The sequence below is a fragment of the Lissotriton vulgaris genome, unplaced genomic scaffold (assembly GCF_964263255.1).
Source record: "Lissotriton vulgaris unplaced genomic scaffold, aLisVul1.2 SCAFFOLD_3152, whole genome shotgun sequence".
Lineage (NCBI taxonomy): Eukaryota > Metazoa > Chordata > Amphibia > Caudata > Salamandridae > Lissotriton > Lissotriton vulgaris.
In genome coordinates this window covers 200,477-222,312 of record NW_028241625.1, presented here as the reverse complement: position 1 = coordinate 222,312, position 21,836 = coordinate 200,477, and the positions used below count along the sequence as shown (strand labels likewise).

At 48.3% G+C, this 21,836-nt stretch overlaps 1 protein-coding gene across 1 annotated transcript in view; it reads left to right on the top strand.

Moving 5' to 3' along the window:
* LOC147670601 (SH3 domain-containing kinase-binding protein 1-like) overlaps window positions 1-21,836 on the top strand; it is a gene marked incomplete at both ends in the record, with an annotated part of 258,766 nt that overhangs the window by 42,798 nt on the left and 194,132 nt on the right. The gene's annotated exons all lie outside the window — the stretch shown is intronic.

Here is a 21,836-nt window from a genome sequence, read left to right as displayed (position 1 = left end):
GTGCGCTGCGTTCTTCCTGCGTGGTGGTCCCTGGGTCTCGCAGTCCCAGCCCCTGTCTCTAAGCACCAGTCAAGGGTTTACCTCACAATGGCCAAGCTCCGCAGGATATTACGAACAAAAAGCTGTGCCTGGAAACACGAGCTGAAGCACAAGTCCTTTGCACACAGAAGCCACTACGAGAGGCACCCCTGCAGTCAGCATTACTATGGGAAGGAAACATTTAAGGACTTAAGATGTATCCTGGCACTTCCTAACTCAGAGAGGCTCTTCCCCCAGTGGCAGTCTGCAGAAACACATTCTCGAGGTGATGGTAGAGGAAGATTGAGCTGTGCTTTGCCTCTGCAGCAACGAGGCAGAGGGTAATGTTGTAGACCGTTTTACTTCAACATGTACATTGTAGGAATCTAAAACGTGATACTTCATTATACCAGTATACATAATACAATGGTATATAAAATATGATTTTAAACCAATATGAAAATAAACAAAAGACATGTCTAGACCACACTTTAAATATCTTTTGAAGTTACGACACCAAAACGATTGGAACAGTGTTTTTTTGATTCTCTGCCTTGAGAAAGCCCTAGGCGCACCAGCCACTTTGGGCAAAATATGTGTCAGATGCACTTTGTTATTTCAGGTTAAAATCCTGATGATAAATGCATTAATCACAAGGGGGGTAACAGTTCCTAAGGGGAGAGCAGGCTGACCTGATTCAGTCGCTTACGTGGTCTGTGGGAACCAGTCTCACAGATTAGGTTGGAAATGATACAGGAAAAAAGTGGGGGAATTCCTCATTTTGGGAAAAGAGCCCTCACACACCCATGCAGGTGTCATGCTTCATCATCTGGCATTGCTCCTCGTGGGGGTGGTGCTGTAGTCCCCCACGGGCCCCGTGAGAGGGCTTTTTTCTGAGATCTTTTTGGAGTAACGCTGCAGTTTTAAGTGCAGTGTGTGGGATGGAAAGGTGCGTGTACCATGTTGGTAACCCAAAGTACCTTTATTAAGGAGTCCAATTGGCAAAGGTAAAAAGTTGGTGATGGTGACAAAGAAAGACTCAGGGGAAATTATACCTGAGAGATGAATATATTCCTTCCGTTTCTGTTGTCAGCCAGTGAGTGAGTGGTGATAGTGAGTGTTTATGTTAGGTCTAGGTTGACATGTTTCATGCCTAGTGGGTCCCTAATGGATCCTGTGGCGTTTCTTCAGAACCGTGAAAAAAGTGCAGGTACTTGAGTAGCTGCTTTTTGGGGAGAAGCCATATATCCTCTTGCCTTCTCGCTACCAACGCCGACGCAGCCAGCCGTCACGATTGGTGGGGTTGGACAGAGGGACGCCGAGTTGGATGTTCCTCATAGGTGCATTGACACCCACAATAGAACCTGAATATAGGTAATATAGTGAGACTGGGTGTCGCCGTCTCAGATCCCTATTTTTAACCCCTTTTTTTAAACACTTATTTTCACTGTCCTGAAGAAACACCACAGGATCCATTAGGGACCTACTAGGTGTGAAACATGTCGACCTAGACCTAACATAACCACTCACTATCACCACTCACTCACTGGCTGACAACAGAAACGGAAGGAAAATATTCACCTTTCAAGTATAATTTCCCCTGAGTCCTTCTTTGTCACCATCACCAACTTTTTACCTTTGCCACTTGGCCTCTTTAATAAAGGTACTTTGGGGTACCAATGTGGTATTTTAATCACGCACCTTTCCATCCCACACACCCGCACTCACAACTGCGGCATTACACCAAAAAGATCTCCGAAAAAGACCCCTCTCACTGGGCCACCGGGGGACTGCAGCGCCACCCCCACAAGGAGCAACGCCCAATGTTGAAGCATGATATCTTCATGGGTGTGTGAGGGCACTTTTTCCAAAAGGAGGAATACCCCACCTTTTTTCCTGTATCATTTCCAACCTACTCTGTGAGACTGGTTCCCACAGACCTTTAAGAGACTAAATCAGGTCAGCCTGCTCTCCTTGTAGGGACTGTTACCCCCTTGTGATTACTGCATTTCCTTTGGGAGAACGGCAACTTGACCGCTCTCTTCTCTAAGCTCCTTGTCCCCCCTCTTGTGTGATTTACTCAACAAATGCATATCAAGTACATTTTTTTTAAATCGGACATTTATTCCTGTAATAAACTACAGATTCTCCAGGCCCAGCCTGTCTTTCCTGAATTATTACAATGTATACAAGGGAAACTATTTGAATGCACCCTAAATACCATGTGTAAGCAAATACAAATGGTTCAAAAATACAGATGGCATTCTTTGTGACTGTATTTACTTCCTGGATCACAGCATCATAAAGATCAAACATCATCAACTTAGCCATTTACTTATTTGTTATCACTTTTAAAGCTGGCACTTGCTTCAAAGAATAAACCCTCTTTCTCAAAGCTTCATTAACGTGTCTTGTTTATTATTTAACGTGTTATTTCTTTCTGCCCAAATGTGATGAGTAGCCGAACAAATGGGGAGTTCAGTTTAGAAGACTATTGGGAGATGGCTTTTATATTTAGAAGCCCAGTTTGCAAGGGGGGGCGTGGCTTGGAGGCTGATGGGACAGGCCGCGTGAGCGCTGAGCTTTGTGCGAATCCCCGAAGTAATCCTGCAATAAGCCGATACCTTGATCCCCCAGGTGGCACCGAGGGTGTCGGAAGAGATGTGGAGCTGAGTTGGCGTGATCCCGAAGCATTTAATAGCGCCAGTCGAGAGTTTTTGGCTGGCTTGTTAGACCCGGAACTTTGTAGACGAGGGCCACAAAATGGCGGTGGCTCCAGGGCTTTAGATCCAGAAGCCGAGTAACGGAGGAGTGGCACCGCCAAATGTGGGACACGTACCTTGGTGGACATGAGGAGCTAGAGCGGCAGAGATAGCATCGCGGACTGGATCAGGACTGCGTGAGAGGGCTCGGTGAACTGCTGCGCCCTGTTAGGTGGAGACCCGGACTGAAGCCTCACAACTGCGAGGGCGGTACGAAACTGGTGGAGCAGGCCCGGAGACATTGATCCCCCCCCTGGTGCGGCACCCAGGGATGGGACGTGGCGTGACAGCGTGGAACTGCCTCCTACAGTATGGAAGGACAGCAATATCTGCTCCGGCACTGGTGAGTGGGTTGCGGTGCGGCCCGATGCCTCGAGCCGTGGAGGCGGGAGCGGGGCTCCGTGGCAGACCACGGCCTGCGAGTCGGGGTGGGCGCGGAGGTGCACACGGAGTGGCAGTGGGAAAAGGCGAGCGCAAGGACTGTGGGGGCTTTGCTTCTTCAAGCAACACAGGCCTAGAGATACTACGAGCCCTGAGATTATGAGCCAGGCAGCGAGGGAATAAAGCGGTCAAAAGAAGAGCACAGTGAGGGGAAGTTGGGCCCCCGGGCGAGGTGACTGAGCACGACCAGGGTGGTCTGCAGTTATTGGAACAGCAGCAGACGTGAAGAAACGCGGGAGCGGCCTAAACCGGGGATGGCTACTGGAGAACTGTGATTTTGGTACCGGGGCTGCAGCGGAGGAGGAAGCACACCCTGAGTGGCGCGGCAGGCAATGAGGGTGGCAAGCCTGAATATTATTTGAGACTGTGAACCGGGGTTGCGGTGGCTAGCACAAACACAAGTAAGCGGCCTTGAGAGTGGCAGTGGATAGCAAAGTTGAGACCTTACTCTCACTACCACGGAATTGCAATTACTGAATAATAATGGCGTGCCATGGGCTGGGTTGCACGAGCGGCTAAATAGATCACTTGGGATTTGCTGGCCCACACCTCGATGCTAGATCAACCATAGGAACCCGGGACGAGAAGGTGCGCCGCTACTTAACAGAACAAGAGCTGGCGGACCTGATTATGGGGAAACCAAATGGGAAGAAAGATGGAGCGCATCAACTATCGAACTCTGAGGCTCCCCTCCAAAATGAACTGGGTGCCCTGGAGGTGCCTCAAGACCCAGGGATCCAGCAACAGTTCGACTGCATCCTAGTGGCCATTGAGGAATCCAGCACTGCCCTACAACAGGACATTGCGCCGGTAGTAACAGGCCTTGGCCTCTTGCGGGCAGATCACACTAAGCTTGCAGACTGTAAAACAAGTGGAGGGCATACTCCAGGAAGCAGCACCTGCCCAAACTGCGTTGGCAAACAAAGTGACGGATGCTCTGGACCGTATCCTAGCGTTGGAAAGGCGAGCTGAGGACGCTGAAAGTAGAAATCGGCTAAATAACATTTGCGTAGTGGGTCTGCCTGAAAAAGAAGAGTGGACGGACATGGTGCAGTACTTAGAGAACTGGCTGAAGACAGTGGTGGCTCCCAAGGGTCTGTCCTCCTTTTATACATTGGAACGGGCGCACCGAGTACTTGCGAAGACTCCGTTACCGGAGCATCTGCCACGTCCGGTGGTAGCTTGTCTGCTGCATTATAGGGATCAAGACCTATTGCTCCAAAAGGCGCGCACCGAAGGCCCATATCAGGTTGGAAACTCTATTCCCAGACTACACTTTGGATATACAGCGCCGCCGCGCGTCCTTCATGTCGATCAAAAAAGAGCTACACTCGGAGGGACTCCAGTATTCCCTGCTGTTCCCCGCCAAGTTGAGAATAATATTGGATGGTAACACTCAGTTCTGTGACACCCCGGCCGAGGTGTGGACATGGTTGGAGTCCTACAGGGCTGGGACAGATCGGATGGGATGCCAGACCCAAGACCCTCCGAGAGATAGTCAACTCCGCAAGTCACAACGGATTCGACATAGACAACGGGGTCTACGGAAACCTTCGGTGTCACAAACTGAGGTAGAGCAGAGGGGAGTGATGGAAGCGGTGTTGGCGCTATCGGGAGATCAGTTGGCCCAAACACCTGAGTGAACGGACTCAGAAAAAGAAACGGCACAGTCGGACACCAAGATATCGGACACAGACAGTCTACATATACCGCAGGTCACTCCGGCCACGGCTGATAGATTGTTGGATGAGTAATGGTTTGATCATTGGGAGGTTGCTGTTAGATCAATGGGAGGTACAGGAGAACTTGTAGACATTATTGTGGTTGCAGAGAGTCGGGGTTTGGTTGCTCTCGAGAGGGGGGGCTCCCGCTGTTCGAATTGTGGAGCGGGGCATGGACAGTTTATGGGAGATCAGCTGACTCTGGAAAGATGTGAGGGGAGGGGGAGGTATTGTGTTATACTGGGCGATCTAAGCGGGTGAGTTTTGGAGCTCGCGTGGTGACCTGTTGGCACTGAGCACCCCCAAAGGCCCATAAGGCATGCCCACAGTGGCTAATGATGAGCTTAGTAGTGTGATGATGGTTGCTATGGTTTGGATGGGGACTGGCAGTTTTGTTCTAGGAACTTTTCTTGGGGGGGCAGGGGGGACGGGGATGTTGGGGTTATGGGTGGGAAGTAGGGACCACTGGGGTGTATGTGCATGGGCAGGGCGAAGGGTGGAACTTGTTCTGTTTGAATGGGGACGTTACCTGAATTGCGTTTTATCACTTGGAATGTGAGGGGTCTGCACACTATGACGAGGCGCCACAAGATCCATGCATATCTAGTCAGGAGAGGGGTACATATAGCACTGTTACAGGAAACTCACCTTTCCAGGCCCCGAAACAGACAATAGATCCTGACGGTAGATTCATAGGGGTGGAGGGGCGACTACATGGTAGGGATATTGCGCTGTGCAGTATATATGCACCGAACTTGGACCAAGCGCGCTTCCTCCACCACATATCGGGAGCGTTGGCACATTATTTTGCAGGCCCAGTGGTATTGGGGGGGATTTTAACTCCATAGTAGATATATCTCTGGACAGGTCACCCCCCTTAAGTAGATTCCCCTGTTCGTAGATTGGCCAAATATAGACTGGATTGGCAAAATAGATGGAACCTGGTAGACATATGGTGCAACCACCACCCACAAGACGGGGATTATTCCTTCTTCTCAGCGTTGCACGAACTACACGTTAGACTAGACGCATTTCTATGCACTACATCGATAGCAACTGCCATAGTTCGCTCTGAATATCTGACTAGGACACTATCAGACCACAACCCGTTGTTAATTACCATGCAATGGATGACGGTGAAATCCGATAATCCCACTTGGAGATTGCGGCCCAAGACGTTAGATGACCCGATTTTCTGAAGAGAGGTTGGGGAAGGGATAAAGCACTATTTATAAAGGAACAGCTTCTACTAGAGCAGTGGAGTGGGATGCCTTTAAAGTGGTGATAAGGGGGCTTAGTATTGGCAAACATGTAGGAGTGTGGAAGGTGTTATTACGGGATGTGGACAAAGCGGAACGCAGGCTGAGGGCAGCTAAACAAGCTAGACCAGAACATCCAGAAGTGCAGGCTGAGGTAATGGAGGCAAAGGAGGCAGTTGCTGGGGAGATAGAAAGACTACGAAGCTTTGATTATAAGACCTATATTACGAAGGCTCATTTCGAGGGTGACAAAGCAGGAACCTTGTTAGCATGGCTGGCTAATCCTAATTCAAGAGGCGTACCAATTATGGCGTTGAAGGCACAAGATGGTAGTGTAATATACACTCAGCGTGAGATTATGGCTCAATTCCTGGAATACTATGAGGTGTTATATGAAAGTACACTAGTGGCGGGGGAGTCCGAAATAGATACCTACCTGGAGAACATGCCACTTCCGCAGCTGGAAGAAGAACAAGCAGATTTCTTAGGCCGGGATATTACACTTGAGGAGATTAGAAGTGCGATTAAGCATATGGCTCGCAATAGAACTCCAGGAGTAGACGGACTACCCATAGAATTCTACTCGCAATATGTGTATATATTCGCACCGCGGCTGTTGGAGGTTTATAAAGAAGCACGGGAACTGGGTTACCTTCCTACGTCTATGAGGGAGGTGCTCGTTATCCCCTTATTAAAACCAGGGCTGGAGGGCACAGGCATGACCGCCTACAGGTCGTTATCGATGTTGACCACTGATTATAAGATTTTGAGTCGAATATTGGCGTCCTGTCTCCTGCAGCATATGACCGGTTTAATACATGCGGATCAGGCTGGGTTTATTCCCACTAGGAATACAGCTACAAACGTGCGGAGGTTGATGAGGATTTTAGGGGAAGTTCTCCAGGGCTCGCCTGCGCCCACAATTCTATCAGTGGATATAGAGAAAGCCTTTGATAGTCTGGAATGGCCGTACTTATACAAGACATTGGGGCGATTTGGACTAGGTGAGGCGTTTGTGGGCTGGACTAGGGTGTTATATACCTCTGCAGCGGCTAGAGTGTGACTGGGGGCGCTGATTTCAACCGGATACCGAGTAGCCCGAGGGACGAGACAAGGCTGCTCCCTTTCTCCACTATTGTTCGCGCTAGCAATAGAGCCTTTGGCAGCGAAGGCTAGATTGGGGTGGAGTTATGAGGGTCTGAGGTTCAGAGGAGATCTGCAGTATATTTTACTTTATGCGGACGACTTATTTATGTTCCTGGCGGATACGGGAGAAGCATTGCTATCAAAATTTGACGACAACTCAGGGCTGCGAGTAAATTGGAATAAGACGTGCATGTTTCCGGTGAAGCCTGGCGGATTAACGCCAGTGTTGTCTTGGGATGTACCCTGGGAACCGACCTGTTTGACATATCTGGGGGTTCGTATTTACCATGAAATCAATGATAATGATATGTTGGAAGGGAACATTGGCAGATGCGTGCGAGCTCTGAAGGGAAGCATGGCATTTTGGTCGACGCTTCCACTATTGGTGATGGGACGGATAGCATTATTTAAAATGGTGGCGTTGCCTAGATTGTTGTATTTTTTTAGAACATTGCCCATTTGGATCCAGGGCTCGGTGTTTAAATTGCTGAAGTCGATGGTGGTCGGGTTCCTATGGGGATCTGGCAGGGGGAGGGTGGCACTCACGACACTGGTAAGGCCAAAGGCTGAAGGTGGGCTAGCGGTACCTGATTTCGAGCTGTATTACTTGGCAGCCCAGATCGAGATATTGGCACAAGCAGTCCCAATGGAGTTTAGAGGCCCTGAACACCTGAGAGGTAAAGGAATCCCAAGACACATACTGTCATTTATAGTCCTGCAGCAAAAGCTTCACCTCAGAGATTTCTCATTAGAAGAGAAAAGGTTGAGCGCATGCTGGAACCGTAGCCAACGTAGAGCCGGGGTACTACATCCCTATGGCCCTGAAATCCCACTGGGGATGTTAACAGCGCTACCCCATGGTGGAGACTGGACACCTTTGATGGAGTAGGAACATGCAGGGATTCAGGTACTAGGTGATTTATACGAGGGGGGCGACTTGCTGTCATACCAGGTGTTGCAGGAAAGATATGATCTACCTGGGGGTGGATTTTTGATACACGCCGCTCTGACATCAGCGATTAGGAGACAGTGGAGGAAGGGGACAGTGGAGCCCAAAGTGACAATGGCATGTCAGTATGTGGTGATGGCGGCAGGGACCTTCAAGGCGGTTACGTGCCTTTTATGCAAGGATGCTCAATCAAAGGCTAGTGCCACTGGACACCTTACGACAAAAATGGGAGACCGGCATCGGGAAGCCCATACTGGAGGCTACATGGGGGAAATATCCTACGCAGGGCTTGGAAAGGTACTAGGAACGCCCGGTTTCAACTGATGCATTTTTTCATATTGCACAGGGTGTACTTAACACCGGGTAATATCCGAAAATACTTCCAGGCCGAAGACACAGCGTGTCCTAGATGTGCGAGAAGAGGGGTGGAGCTGGAACACATGTTATGGGAGTGCCCAGGACTAGGGGACTATTGGGAAGAGGTGGGCGACCTGCTGAATGCAGTCACCGAGCGACACTTACATTTTGATATAGCTACATGCAAACTACACTGGTTCCCCCACACGGCCAAGACGAAAGTGACGAGTAAATTTGTAGATATGGGGTTATTATTAGCAAAGAGAGAAATAACAATGCACTGGAAGACGAAGGATGGTCCCAATGGCAAGAGATGGAGGACCGAACTAAGTAAGTGGGCTATTAGTGAGAGTGCTACCAGATTCCAACAGGCAAGACGCTCAAATACTGAGAAAGCATTAGAATCGGCGACAGCGTGGGAGACGCTGGTACAATCTTTAGCTGATCAACAAACAGGGGAGGGTTAGATGGAATGCGTTGTTTTTAAGAGGCCCCTTACGACGACATCATGGGAACAATTGTACTGCAGTTAGGTCAAGAAATGTGTTTATCTTTTGAGCTCAATGTGATACACACCAGTGGTGAGGGAGGGGGTGGGCTTTAATTGGGGTTAGAAATAGATTAGTTAGTAGGTTGAAGTATGTATCAAGGTATGTGTAAGGGTCACGAATAGGTCATTATGCCACTGATGAAGGAGAGAACTAATGCAATAATTGATTACTGCTGTACTGATGTGATGAAAAAGTTCCAGAACATGACTCGGAGAATTATGGCTGTGATCTGTACTGTATTTTGCACTTTTGACAACATGCAACCAATAAAATATGTTTAAAAAAAATAGAAGCCCAGTGTGCAAGCAAGGCACTAAAGCCCATGATACGGCTACTGACGATAATATGGCGTTTCCACTTGCAAAATATGTATTAGTTTATATAGTTTATTCAATGTATCTGTTATTGGCTCATAGGTTGATGGCATTCGGTGTTTTTACCCTTATGAAACCTTCTTGGTGAAATCAGAAGGCAAAAATAAGATTAGTCCCAATGCAGTCAAATCATAATAGGGTCAGTCAAATACAGCAAAGAATATGACAGGAAGTCGAGATTCAGAGCGGAAGCATTCTAGGTTCAAAGCATGACACAAGCTGGCAAAGATTCATACCGCTAAAATAATGGAGTCCGAAGATTGGCTCTCCTCCAAAATGTGCCATTTTCAGAGCGAAATCCACAATAGAAGTCGGTGGAAATCTCTAAATCAGCATAAGGTAAGTCAAGCTAAACTCATCATAGTCCAGAATGTTACATCACCTTTTCCCACCATCCTAGCACCATCGGATGTGGTTGTACAAATCTAGTTGCACAAAACAAACACACATCATTGCTGCGAGTAAATACAAAGTGGAAGTTACGGCTAGTTTAGCACATGTAGGAAGAGTACAGTTCTCCAAAGTGCAGTATTTTCGTTTTAGTGCAGAAATGTTTACAGTATTAGGAACACATTGTATTCAACCTAAATCAACTGCTACACCTGCTTCAGCACATGTGGTTATATTATCCATTTAAAAAATAAAAAAGCTGCATTTATCTCTTTCTTGCATTTGCTTGTCTTCTAATTTGCTGGGGGAGGCCCTGGCCATCTGAAGGTGCCTTGGTGCCCTAGGCAAAGGCTAGTTTTGTGCTTGCCTCTCTTATTTAGTAGAACCTGTGGTGCAGATCTATCTGTGTTAATTGAATTCTTAAGTGGTGCCTCACTCAGCAAAAGGCTGCATAGGTGACTGAGGCTGTGGCCTCTGCATAGATCTGTTTAAAGAATAGCCCAGAAACATGGAGGTGTAGAGAGAGCTTTATTGAAACAATTCCCTTCCATCATCAGATGCCCAGGCAACTGACTTCAACACCTAGGTCAGTCTAAGTAAAACATTCCATGGGAGGAATACTTGGTGGTAAACCAACCGGGGGGCAAACCAAACAGGGAGCAGCCTTATAATTGCCTGCAGACATGCTCTTAGTTGAGCCTTTGGCCAGTAGGGGCCGGGTGGATGGGACCGGGGACGATGGACAACCCAAAAAAAAAACGTACATGCCCCTCCTATGCTGCTGTCTGGCTCCATGCACTGCAGGCACAAGCTTCCGGAACCCCTGTGGCCAATTCTTACACTGCTCTCATGCTGAGTCAAGATTGGCGGGAGCACACTGAATCTGTGCTCCCAGGTAGGTGGGAGCCTGTGCCTGCTCTCTCCGACCCGGCAATGCGCTCGGGTTTCAGACCGCTTCAGTGCGCATGATGGTTAAGCTGTCCTGGGACAGCCAGCCAGACTGTCATCTGGCAACAGTGCACGTACCACTCCCCTCTGCCTGTCACCCCATGGTCCCGCCCCTAGACATGGCGCTACAGAGAAAAATACAACGATAACGAAAAAAGGGTTTATTATCGTTTTCTTTTTTCATTTTTTGGCTGCTGGCGGGGGAGGCGACACTCCTCTGCCGTTGCGGAGGAGCCGCTACTGCCTTTGGCCCAAAAACACAATAAGCAGTAAGTACATGGCAACTACTGTAAGTGCAGGTAGATATACGACATGCAAATTTCAGGCTGTGACTTGTGCATCCTTGGGCCAAGACTAGGTCCTTCTAGTCAGAATAATTTCTAATGCTCTGCATCTTTAGAGAAAAATAATTTTTTAGAGAACCGTGTTAAAAGGTAAATATGGTAAGCATCTTGTGACACTATTTTCAGAATCAAATGTTGAGGAAAATGTGCACAGCGTTATTTTTGTTTTACACTGCACTGATTCCGAAGACTGCAGCATGGTGTGACTCATAGTGTTTCAGTGTGGCAGTGTGTGCAAAGGGCAAATATTGTGGAACCAAAAGCAGCAAGCTGCACTGTCCGCGTCGTCTCGTTTTTGTGTGAGAGCTTCAAGTCCTCACCGCAAGCTTAAAGGGATCAGAGGCCCTCATATAATGTAATATTTTAATTTTTTTAAAGAAAGCCTTTCTTTTGAGTAATAGGTCTTGGTGTACTATTTATTTAACCAGATACATAACTGTCTATAGATCAGCCTCAAACTCCTGCTTCTGGCTAAAAACCCTGAGGCGATTAAGCGGGCGTTTAATGTGGGTATAGGCCGCTGTCGCAGGCTTTAAAGCTTTTAAAACATGTCTTCCTATGAGGGTAAAATGTTTTCCTTAAATGATCACCTACTGGGTGCCTGAGGCAATACCAAAACATTTCCTGGTGCCTCCTACCTCCCTCCACCCATGTCTCCTGGACTCAGTCACTGAATGTTTCAATAGCTGACGCTTAAGCACCTGCTGAAGACAGTAGTGGCCAGCACGGATTGGGAATTGTGGGGCGGGAGGGGATAAATAAAGAAAAAACTTAACCCCTCGCCACTCTCCAGCTCTCTCCCACGTCATCTCAGTTTCTCCTCTCTGGGTCCGGCGGAACAGGAAGCAGCCAGGTTCCCTCCCCATAGCCAATCACAACGCTGCAATGCAGTATTGTGATTGGTCTGAGTGCCTTGAATCGGCGCTCAGCCAGGGAATGGGGGCCTGGGGATGTTCTTCATGCAGGCGGTAATCAGCCTACATGGAGAACATGCGAAGTGCGCATGACTGTGTGACCGGCCCGAGAGGGCCGCCCAAACAGTCATGTGCACTTAGGAGTGGGCAAACCACTCCTTCCCTACTCTGAGAGCAGAGCAGCCCTGCCCACCTCACAAAGCTGCACAGTAGTAACAAATACAATGATAATAACCTTGAGTTATTATCATTGTATTTGTTCTTTTTTTCACTGCTTTGCAGCAGTGGGGTGACTCTCCTCTGCCTTAGCGGAGCAGCCGCCACTAACTTAAGACCCTTTTTTAGGTCTGGCATAGAAATCGCTTTAGCTGTCTTTCCTGCAACATGTAATAAAAAAATACATTTAAATATACCTTTGTAACGGGGCATTTGATCAGCTCTCTTCAGCCACTGGTCTGTTAAGCTATCATTCGCATTCTGGTTCTGCCCCAATAGCATGCAGTATGTGGCAATGGGTCAGCTCGCTTCAGGTTTTGGCTCCCTTCACTACGACTGCAGGCGTGGCTCCTTCGCTATGGCGGAGCAGCGTCGCCCCACTGCTGCTACCCAGCAGAGGCAAGAGTGAAAAAGAAAATGATAATAAAGTAATTTTATTATCATTTTCTTTTTTCACCGTTGCCTCTGCTGGGTCGCCAAGTCACGGGGCGAGGCCGGGCGTTCCTCCTTGGCTTCAGGAGTAGGAGTTGTTGGCACTTCTAAGTGTGCATGGCGGCTGGGCCAGCTGTTTTAGGCAGCCAAACCGACATGCTCACTTAGCATTTCTCCACCCGGTTGTACAACCGGGTGGAGAAAAGCCACAAGCTCCTAGGCACTGTCTGAGTGTCAAACCAGACCACTTAGACCAATCCCAGCACTTCTCTCATGCATGGAATAGTATTCCTAGCATGAGAGAAGCGCTGGGATTGGCACCTGGGAGCCTGCGCAGTGTGCACCACTCAAGGATCGAGAGAGGAGGAAGACAGAGTGGACGTATCGCCGGGTGAGCTGTTTTTTTTATGTGTCTCTGTGAGAAGGTGGCCTGATATGCAGTGCTCACTATTCTAGTGAACACTATGTATCAGTCCAGCAACCCTTATTGATGATTGGTTGTAAGTCAACCTTATAGACCAGCTATCCTAGTAGCGTGGATACGAGCAGTCTAAGGCTAAAGACTCGAGAGGGCGTGTTAAGCCAGCTGTTATACCACACATATACCCCTTGAATACCCAGTGAAAGGACACCACACAAGTGTTATGAAAATAAACAGGATATTTATTAAGAATCACAACAGCCCTGTACTCTTTATGAGGACAGGGTACTAAGCACAAAACAAAACTCTTACGAAAATACTTAAGTTAGCACAGTATATACAAATGCCCGAGGGGCACGGAAAACCATATACTCTGAAAGTGGAATGCGAAATTACTAGCAGGTAAGTACAGTACTAATAGGCTTTGGAATCGCTAGGACTTGACTATAGAATCGTTAGATTACTTCTAGGAGGCCCAGGGGACTCGGGTGCAGAGTGTGCACTCTCACGCGTGATGCGGGACAAAGTCTATGGTAGCTAGATTTCACAGAGTTAGTGTTCTCGGGCGAACCCGACCTGGTAGGAGGAAAACGAAAGTGGATTCTGACCCTTGGATAGTGAGGCTATGCTGGGGCACCGAAATGCCGAAGTTACCTAGCCCAGGGGCTGCAGCTGCATAGGTCTCAAAAGACGTCGGGAATCCTCGTAGACGGACCAGGAGCCTGGAAGAAAGATGCTGGCAGGCGACCAGTGAATAGAGTTCGAAGTGATCCAAGCCTGGATCTCGAAGATGGATGACACCTGAAAGCAGAGGGGACCAAGTTCGAGACTACTAGCCAGTAGTCAGTGGGCACCAGGAGGGCACCGGATGGTAGCCACCTCGACTAGGTGAGTGGGTGACGCTGTGTTCGCAGATCTCACGGACCAGGAGGCGTTGTCTTGCGACCAGGATGGAGGAGCGAGCTGTCCCACGATGGATGAAGCTGTCGGCGTCGCTGGACCCAGGATTGGGCAACAAAGCCTTGGCAAATTCAAGCCCACGCGGTGGACTCAAAATGGCGTCTGGAGTGGACCAGGAGGGTCCGGGGTGCCTCTCTTGAAGGAGGAAGCAAGGGCCAGTCTGGAGCAACCAGACCAGCAGCAGTGATGTCGTCGGGCGTCGTGAAGAAGGCCACAAGCCAGCCGGCTAGTAGCCACACAGCGCGGTGAGCACGCAAAAGCAGAAGGGCCCCAAGCAGATCGTGGAGATGCTGGAGGGCTGATCTTCGGTGCTGGAGCTGCTCAGGGTTGGGGCTTCTCGGACCCCAAAGCACTCACCAGTGGAGCACACGGTGGGCTTGTTGCAAAGAAGTCGTGCAGTCTTGGCGATCGTCGGTCCCTCGAGGTCTCGTCGCACTCACGGTTCTCAGCTTTGCTGTAGAGGTGAGTAGAGGTCAGAGGTGCCAGGGAAGCCGGGTCTCGTCGAGCTGGGTCGTCGGATTCGTGAAGAAGGACTTGCAGCAGACCGCAGTGTTCTTAGGATGGTGCCTGCGGATGCAGGGTGACTACTCCTTAGCCACAAGGGAGAATCTTGAAGAAGAAATCTTGATGTCCTTTCGTAGAAAGTCGTGTCTTGATTCCAAAGATGATCTAATTTGAACAGGGGGCCCGCTCCTATCTTTATACTAAAAAAGGGGGCTGACCCGGTGACTAGGTCCTGCCTATGGGTGGGACTAGGAGGGGGGTGGTTACACCCCTCTCCCATGCCGGACTTCCCCAGGCCAGGGGCTGGTGTGCCCCTGGAACTGGTTCTGACTGGCCTATGCGTAGTGAGCACCGGGGTGCCACTCAGCAGTCACCTTCCTGTAAAGCCCTGCCTACCCAGGATACACAAAACCATGTCTGGGACGGTGCTAGCACCGCCACTGACAGGAAACCCTTTGTCCAGGCTCCCCTCGCTGGAAGGACTCCCAGCTGCAGGGGGTCAGACTCGTGTCTGTGGTGGCAGCATCCATTTTGTGGAGCTGAGGCTTCGTTTAACTTTAACCGGGGTTCACAGTTACATACATGTCGTGTCCCTCTAGAAGGGTGGAATGCTAACCCCGTCGCCAGAATTGGCGAGGGGTTAGTATTCCAATTCGTATGACACCTTACTCGACATGTTTTGATAAAGCAATACCAAAGATAGCATTTAACCGCGAGGATTATAATGCACTTAAGAGTATATGGTATGCAATATCATGGAACAGCTATTAGGACTTGATCCCGCAAGCTGCAGACAGGCTCAGCTCATGCCAGAGCACCATCTCACACGATTCCAAGCACTCTGCCTTCAGGATTGTCAAGGCCTGCCATAGGAGTGACTGATAGGAATCTGTGTGTCCATTTTAGGGTTAGATATAGGTATACTATATCTACAGCAAAGGGTGATTACACGACTTTGCCCCAGCTGTCATGCAGCCAGTTGTGTCAGATTTAGGAGGCCAGCCAGGGGTGGCATAATACATGCTTCAGCCCCTGGTAGGCCTGGGTACACCCATGCCCTGAGTTACAGGGTCTGATAGGGTGGCCCAGTACCAATTGGAAATGTACCTAGGGTACATGGAATCCATTTTAAAGAGAGAGCAGTAGGCCTGGGGTCCTGATTGGTAGGGCCCCAGGTCGACTATGTCAAAAACCAGCTAAAACACAGGGCAAAAAGTTGGGGGCAACCATAGTCAGGAGGTACCTTCCTACACAACCCCCCCCCCCCCAAACGAAAGGAGATAAGGCTATCCTTGTCCAGGTAAGCCTCTATTACTTAAGTGGCCATATAAGGAAGGACCAGCTCTGGCTTGGTTTCCCCCTGTGTCATGGTCCACTAAGCAGCCCCTCACCCTAAGGGTATCTGAGGGTCTCCACCATAGGGAATCTCTGCCTTTGGTGTGTCTTGGGAAAGAAGAAGGCTGATGCTGGGGTGGAGTACTGAAGTGAGGCTCCTCTACCTTTGGGCTCAACTTCCTCCAATCACCATTCATCATGTGTGCCTTTCTTTCTTTAGCTGAGATGCACTGAGCTCTCAGGGTCAGCCTCTGGCTACCTAAAGCTGGAGGCTAAGTCCTTCTGTTTGGCTTACTGGAGGGACAGGTCAGGTCTGGGGTTTTTAGGCCCCATGTTTGGCTGTGCCCAGCAGTGTCCAGCTGTGGGAGGTCCCTAACTACTTTTAAGGGGGATCCCTCAGGAGTCTGATTTCTTTTCACTTGGCTAGGTTTACCAGCTTCAGTGATCCTAATCTGTTGATTAAGGAGTTCTTTTGGACAGGGGGCCCTTTGGGGACCACCACTGGCCTCCCTGACCTCCACAGCCCTGGGCTGACTGAGGCAGGGTAGAGAGGTGCAGGTTACCTGCTCCAGACTGGGTCCCACCTGGGAAGGGTCCACTGCCATCAGGGGCTCTGCCAGGCTAGGCCTGACTACCTCTGGGGCTGTTCCTTCAACAGGGGTAGAGTCAGTTCCCTGAGGAGGCTGGCTCTCATGAGGAAAATTAAATTTTGGCCATGTTGTGTTCCCTAGCGCGTACCCCACCGACTCCATGTACCAGCTTAAAGTGCATGTAACTTCCCTCCTGTGCCAGCTATGAAGACGCAAATACATTTGCGTCCAACGTTAACTTGTCCTCTTTCAGATCCACCATGAATGGATTATGTAGTCCGTTCCTAAGTATGCTATGCCACCGTCTTTTTGTAGTACACTTTTCATGTATTCCTGCTCTAGCAAGAGTAGGCCCTGAATTCCTGCCATCTGAACCTCTTTTGTGGCTCCTGACTCTGCCCAGGCTACCTCTGTACTCGTGAACTCTGTCCTACTTTCAGCGCGGCCCCTCGCGCTCAGCTCAGCCTGCTTTCTGCCAAGACTGACTATAACCTTCGAGTTATCTGTTCCGCTCCCCGAGAATACATTCCTGCCTACTAGATCCTGTAAACATCCTCTCCAGCTGCAGAGCCAAAAGGCCGACCTGTCTTAATGCAAGTAATTCATAGCCTCTGTTGCCATGCTTCCATGGAAGGCCCCGTGCCCCACGCTTCACATGTAGACACTTAGGCGCTTATACACGCATCCACAGTTAGCATAGAACAGCTTCTGCCCTAGAGACCTTTCCGCCCAGATAATATAGTTCCTAAACACCAGATATCAGATATGATAGAAGTACAAGTTGATCTGACATGCCAGACTTCTGTCTCTTTCCGTCAGTGTAAATGTCAAGTCCCCTGCACCCCGTCAATCACACGTCATGCAGCTGCGCGCGCATCCAAGCTTCCGATTTCTGCTGACATTGCAACATTCTGTTAGCACCACCCCTTGGTGCCACCCACTTGCGTCACCTATCAGTGACGTTTCTAGCACACACCTCTGGTTCACGCCTAGTTTACGCCTCTTGATGATGTACTAGTACCACGTGTATATTGTTATCTTGTCTTCTCTCAGCTGTTACGCCTCTTACATTGATTCCTATGGTATAAACCGAGTATATAAGCTATGTATTATCAATAAAATTCAGCGCTCATCTATCCCTTCTGACACCCCTGTGGTGGTCAGAACATGATATCCTGATTCCTTTATGAGGAATAAAACCCTTAGAAACTCTAACACCACGGACTCTGTTTTCTTTCATTCTGATTGAGTTATTATTGATTAAGTACTTACCTGCATAGAAATTAAGAGAGTAAATTAATTATTTATGTCATTTTGGCGCCCGAACAGGGACCCCTCCCCCACCTCACGCGCCGGTTGGTGCGTTGCAAACTCTGTCCCCTGCCATCAGTTAGACGGAACACACGTGTACTGGCAGGATTTCCTGCATCTCCCTCTGACCCACGGAGGTGACGAAGACTGCGATCAGTGCCCAGACGAGGCGGTGAGGAGTGCGGAGGATCCCGACCAGAGCCCAGCCGAAAGAAGCAAGGTCCGAGGTGTGAAGAGGCCCACCAGTTTTCCGAAGTTTTCCGAAGTTCCGAGTCGAGTCCAGTCGAGTTTTCCGAGGCCTTCTGTTTCCGTGCTTCCCGGTGAGTACCATTGCTGGGTCGTATCTAGACGGGTTTGGGTACGCAAGTCCGGTCTGCACTGTTTTTAGGCAGTGTATCTGTACTGTTTAGCAGTATATCAAGTATTCCGAATTTTTGCACTGTTACACCAGTGTATCCGTACTGTTGAGCAGTACATACAGTATAGGGGGTAGTCATCTATGTCTTCAATGTTTTTATGTGATTAATGTTGTGGTATGAATGTGACTGTTTAAAACATGTATTATTGTGTTTCTCGTATAATCTAGCTGTCAGGAGTATTAAGGAATAAAGATCTAGCGTTCAGTAATAAGTAAACAAGATGCCGTTCTTCAACAAGTTAAAACAGATAGGAACTAGGAAAGGGTTACTGGAGGAAGAAATTCCTATCCCCCCTAGGGACACTCCAGGCAATTTTATGTACCAGAAACACGGCATAGATGCCATATTATATCTAGATTTATGGGCCGATTACACCAAACACCTAGACGAAAGACACAGATGGCCTGTTACCGGAACGTGGGATGCCGAGTGCATCATGAGGGTAGAAGAAGCATTATGGAAAAAGAAAGCTAGACAATCTCAGAAGGACGCCATAGAATTTTGGCGTAAGGAATCACGTAAGCGTGCTGACAAAGCGCTCCGTAGAGAGGATAGACTTAAAGAATCAGATAAAGAACAGGAAAACGAATTAGTTACTGAAGGGATCCGAGTAAAAACAGAACAAATAGACCGAGCCCGAAATAATCTTGTAAACGGTATGTATCTTGCAGCAGATGGCACATCTGAAACTGAATCAGAGATACCGAAAAACTTACCGACACCATTAGTTCCAACTAAAGTAATGCATAAAACTACTAAAGACATATTCCTAAATTCATATCTAGAGGATATAGTACCAGCTTACACCAATCTGCCTGTTCGTGCCCTGCCTACTGACAGGGATGGAGGTGGCACTGCGCCCCCAGATAATGTTCCGCCGGTACCGCGACAGACATCCTCTGTTCCGACAGCTCCGCCACTTCCCGTACTCAAAACAGACCTACCGAAACCAGTCTTACCTGATCTTGCTAAACGACAAATTCCAGTTCAGATCCAGACTCCGCGGAGAGATAATGCTCAAACATCCGCCTCAGGAGGTGCGACAGCGGGTTTACAGACCCCGCCACCGACACACAGATTAAACTTAAGGGACACGCAGAATCCTTTCCAGTCTCCCCACTTATCCCGGCTTGAAGCATTTAAAGAGAAGATGTCAGTTTGCAGATATGATCCAGTGCCCGGAAAAGACGATTTAATGATATTAGCATCACTACGATTAAGATCTGCCACCGATAGCTTGTTATGCTATGTAGGAATGCAGGAACTTCTCGACAGAATATATAAGTTTATACAGACCGGGAAAGACCCCGACAGTGTCAAAGCTGCCATGCATAAACAGAAAGTTGACATTCAAGCACAGATATTACGATTTTTCATAAATTGTGTAATAAGAGAACGAGACAGGCCCGGAACAGATCAAAGTGAATTAGACGCATTAAACAAGTGGGGTCAAAATATAGCCGAAGGAAAGCATGATAGAGGGAATTGCATAGCCAGTATGTCCCAGAAAATTAGAAAGGCAGTATTGACTGCACACCAGGAAGAGAATGATAAAGCTTCCTCCGAGGAGGAAGATGAACATGACGCACCAGGAAGGTCTACAGATACTATAGCATATGTAGGTAGGGGAGCCTACCTTAGGAAAGGTGTCCGTCCAGAAAGCAAGAGAGTTCTTTTCTCTGCTTTAACAAATCCGAATTCTTCTGAACATCAGTTCCAGGAAACTGATAAAAGGCTTCGAGACCGAGTGGGGTACCATGTACTCAATTCTATGGATGAACAGGAACTAGCCCGATCAGCCGTGTTATGGGCCGAAAACCCAGACATGTATAATGATGACACGTTAGTACAGACATTCTTGAACCTTTCCCCGGAAGAGCAGAAAATAGCAGGTGTATACATGATTCAGCACCTCCTCATCAAGTTCAGAAACCATCATTCTGATCCAGGCCCCTTACACGAGACATTAGAAGCACTACTCATGGATAGATGGAGAGGTTTTAGTACCAAATTAATACAAATAATTCTAGAACAACGACATAAATATAACACCTTCATAAGTCCCGAATATGTTCCCGCCCCGCCTCCAGAAAGGAAAACGTACCACATGCAATGCGGTGGCGGCATTGAAAGTCAGAACCCCTTACGAGAAGTACATCCAGTTATGGGTGAGGACCAACGCTTGAAGCGTGTGTATGTTCACACACCACTGACTAAGTTAGAACTGTTAGAAATGAAGAAATTAGTTCCGTGCCATGATAAAGACCCTGCAGGTTTTCATAGAGAGCTTAAAGATATGTTACTGATGGGAGATTACACGTATGATGATATTATGAAAATGTTAAAAGTACTGTTGCCCACGGGCATTTACGAAAAATTAAAGGAGAAGGATTGGGAGGTGGGAGAGTCAAAGATAGCATGGGCAGAAATAGAAGACGAAGAAAGCAAGCGAGTCCCAGGGTTAGGCCTTGGGGATAAGACTAAAGCATTACCAGGTTTAATAGTACAGGTCTTGCCAAGATTATTGACAACTAGAAAGGAAGATTGGGACGCAATCTCGTCCTGTAAACAGAAACAAGATGAAGATACTAGTGACTTTTATTCAAGATTCGAGAAATGTTTCATCATAAATAGCGGTCTAAAAACCAGTAGTGAGTCATATCCGCACCTTTTTGTAACAAAATTAGTAGAGAATGCCCTACCATTAGTCAAAAATAGAGTGTACAAAGTTGAAAGTACTTGGCAGGCAAATACGCCATCTCAGATGTTACAAATGTTACAATATCACCAGAACAGAATTAGGGAAGAACAAGATCAGGAACAGAAACGTATGAAAGACACGAAAATGAAAATGTTAGTAGCTCAGACGATTCCAGCCGACGGTCATAGAAAAGGTGGGGCCCAGACCAATCATTCTGCCGCTCCCGTTAAAGGGACATGTAATTATTGCAAGCAGCCAGGTCACTACGTACATGAATGTCCAGTCCTGAAACATAACATCGAGACAGGTAAAACTAAAGAAAGACCGCGTCCGCCTAGACATGAACAGGGTCATCAACAGACTTCACAGAACGAACAGCCAATGCAGAATACACAGCCTATGCATGACCAGTCCCATACAGTACAGACAGTAGCAGTACCGCAGCCACAGCATGCTCAGACACAGCCCGCTGCCGCAACTCGGCAAGTATCACAACAGATGTACCAGTATGCCCAGTCGGCATATCCAGATTATCAGCGTTATACATGAAACAGCCTAGGGAGGGAAAGTGATTTGCCTCTTATTGAAATTCCTGTAGATCAAGAAGGTCCTTATGTACACAGTCACGTATTAGGAAAAGACAGAAAGTTTTTAATTGACACAGGGGCAAGTCGCACTACCATAAGTCACAATGAAGTCCCAGGGGCACCCCTCTCAGGCTCACAGAATGTTTCCCTTGGTTTTTCAGGACAGCCTATTGTAAATGAAGTATC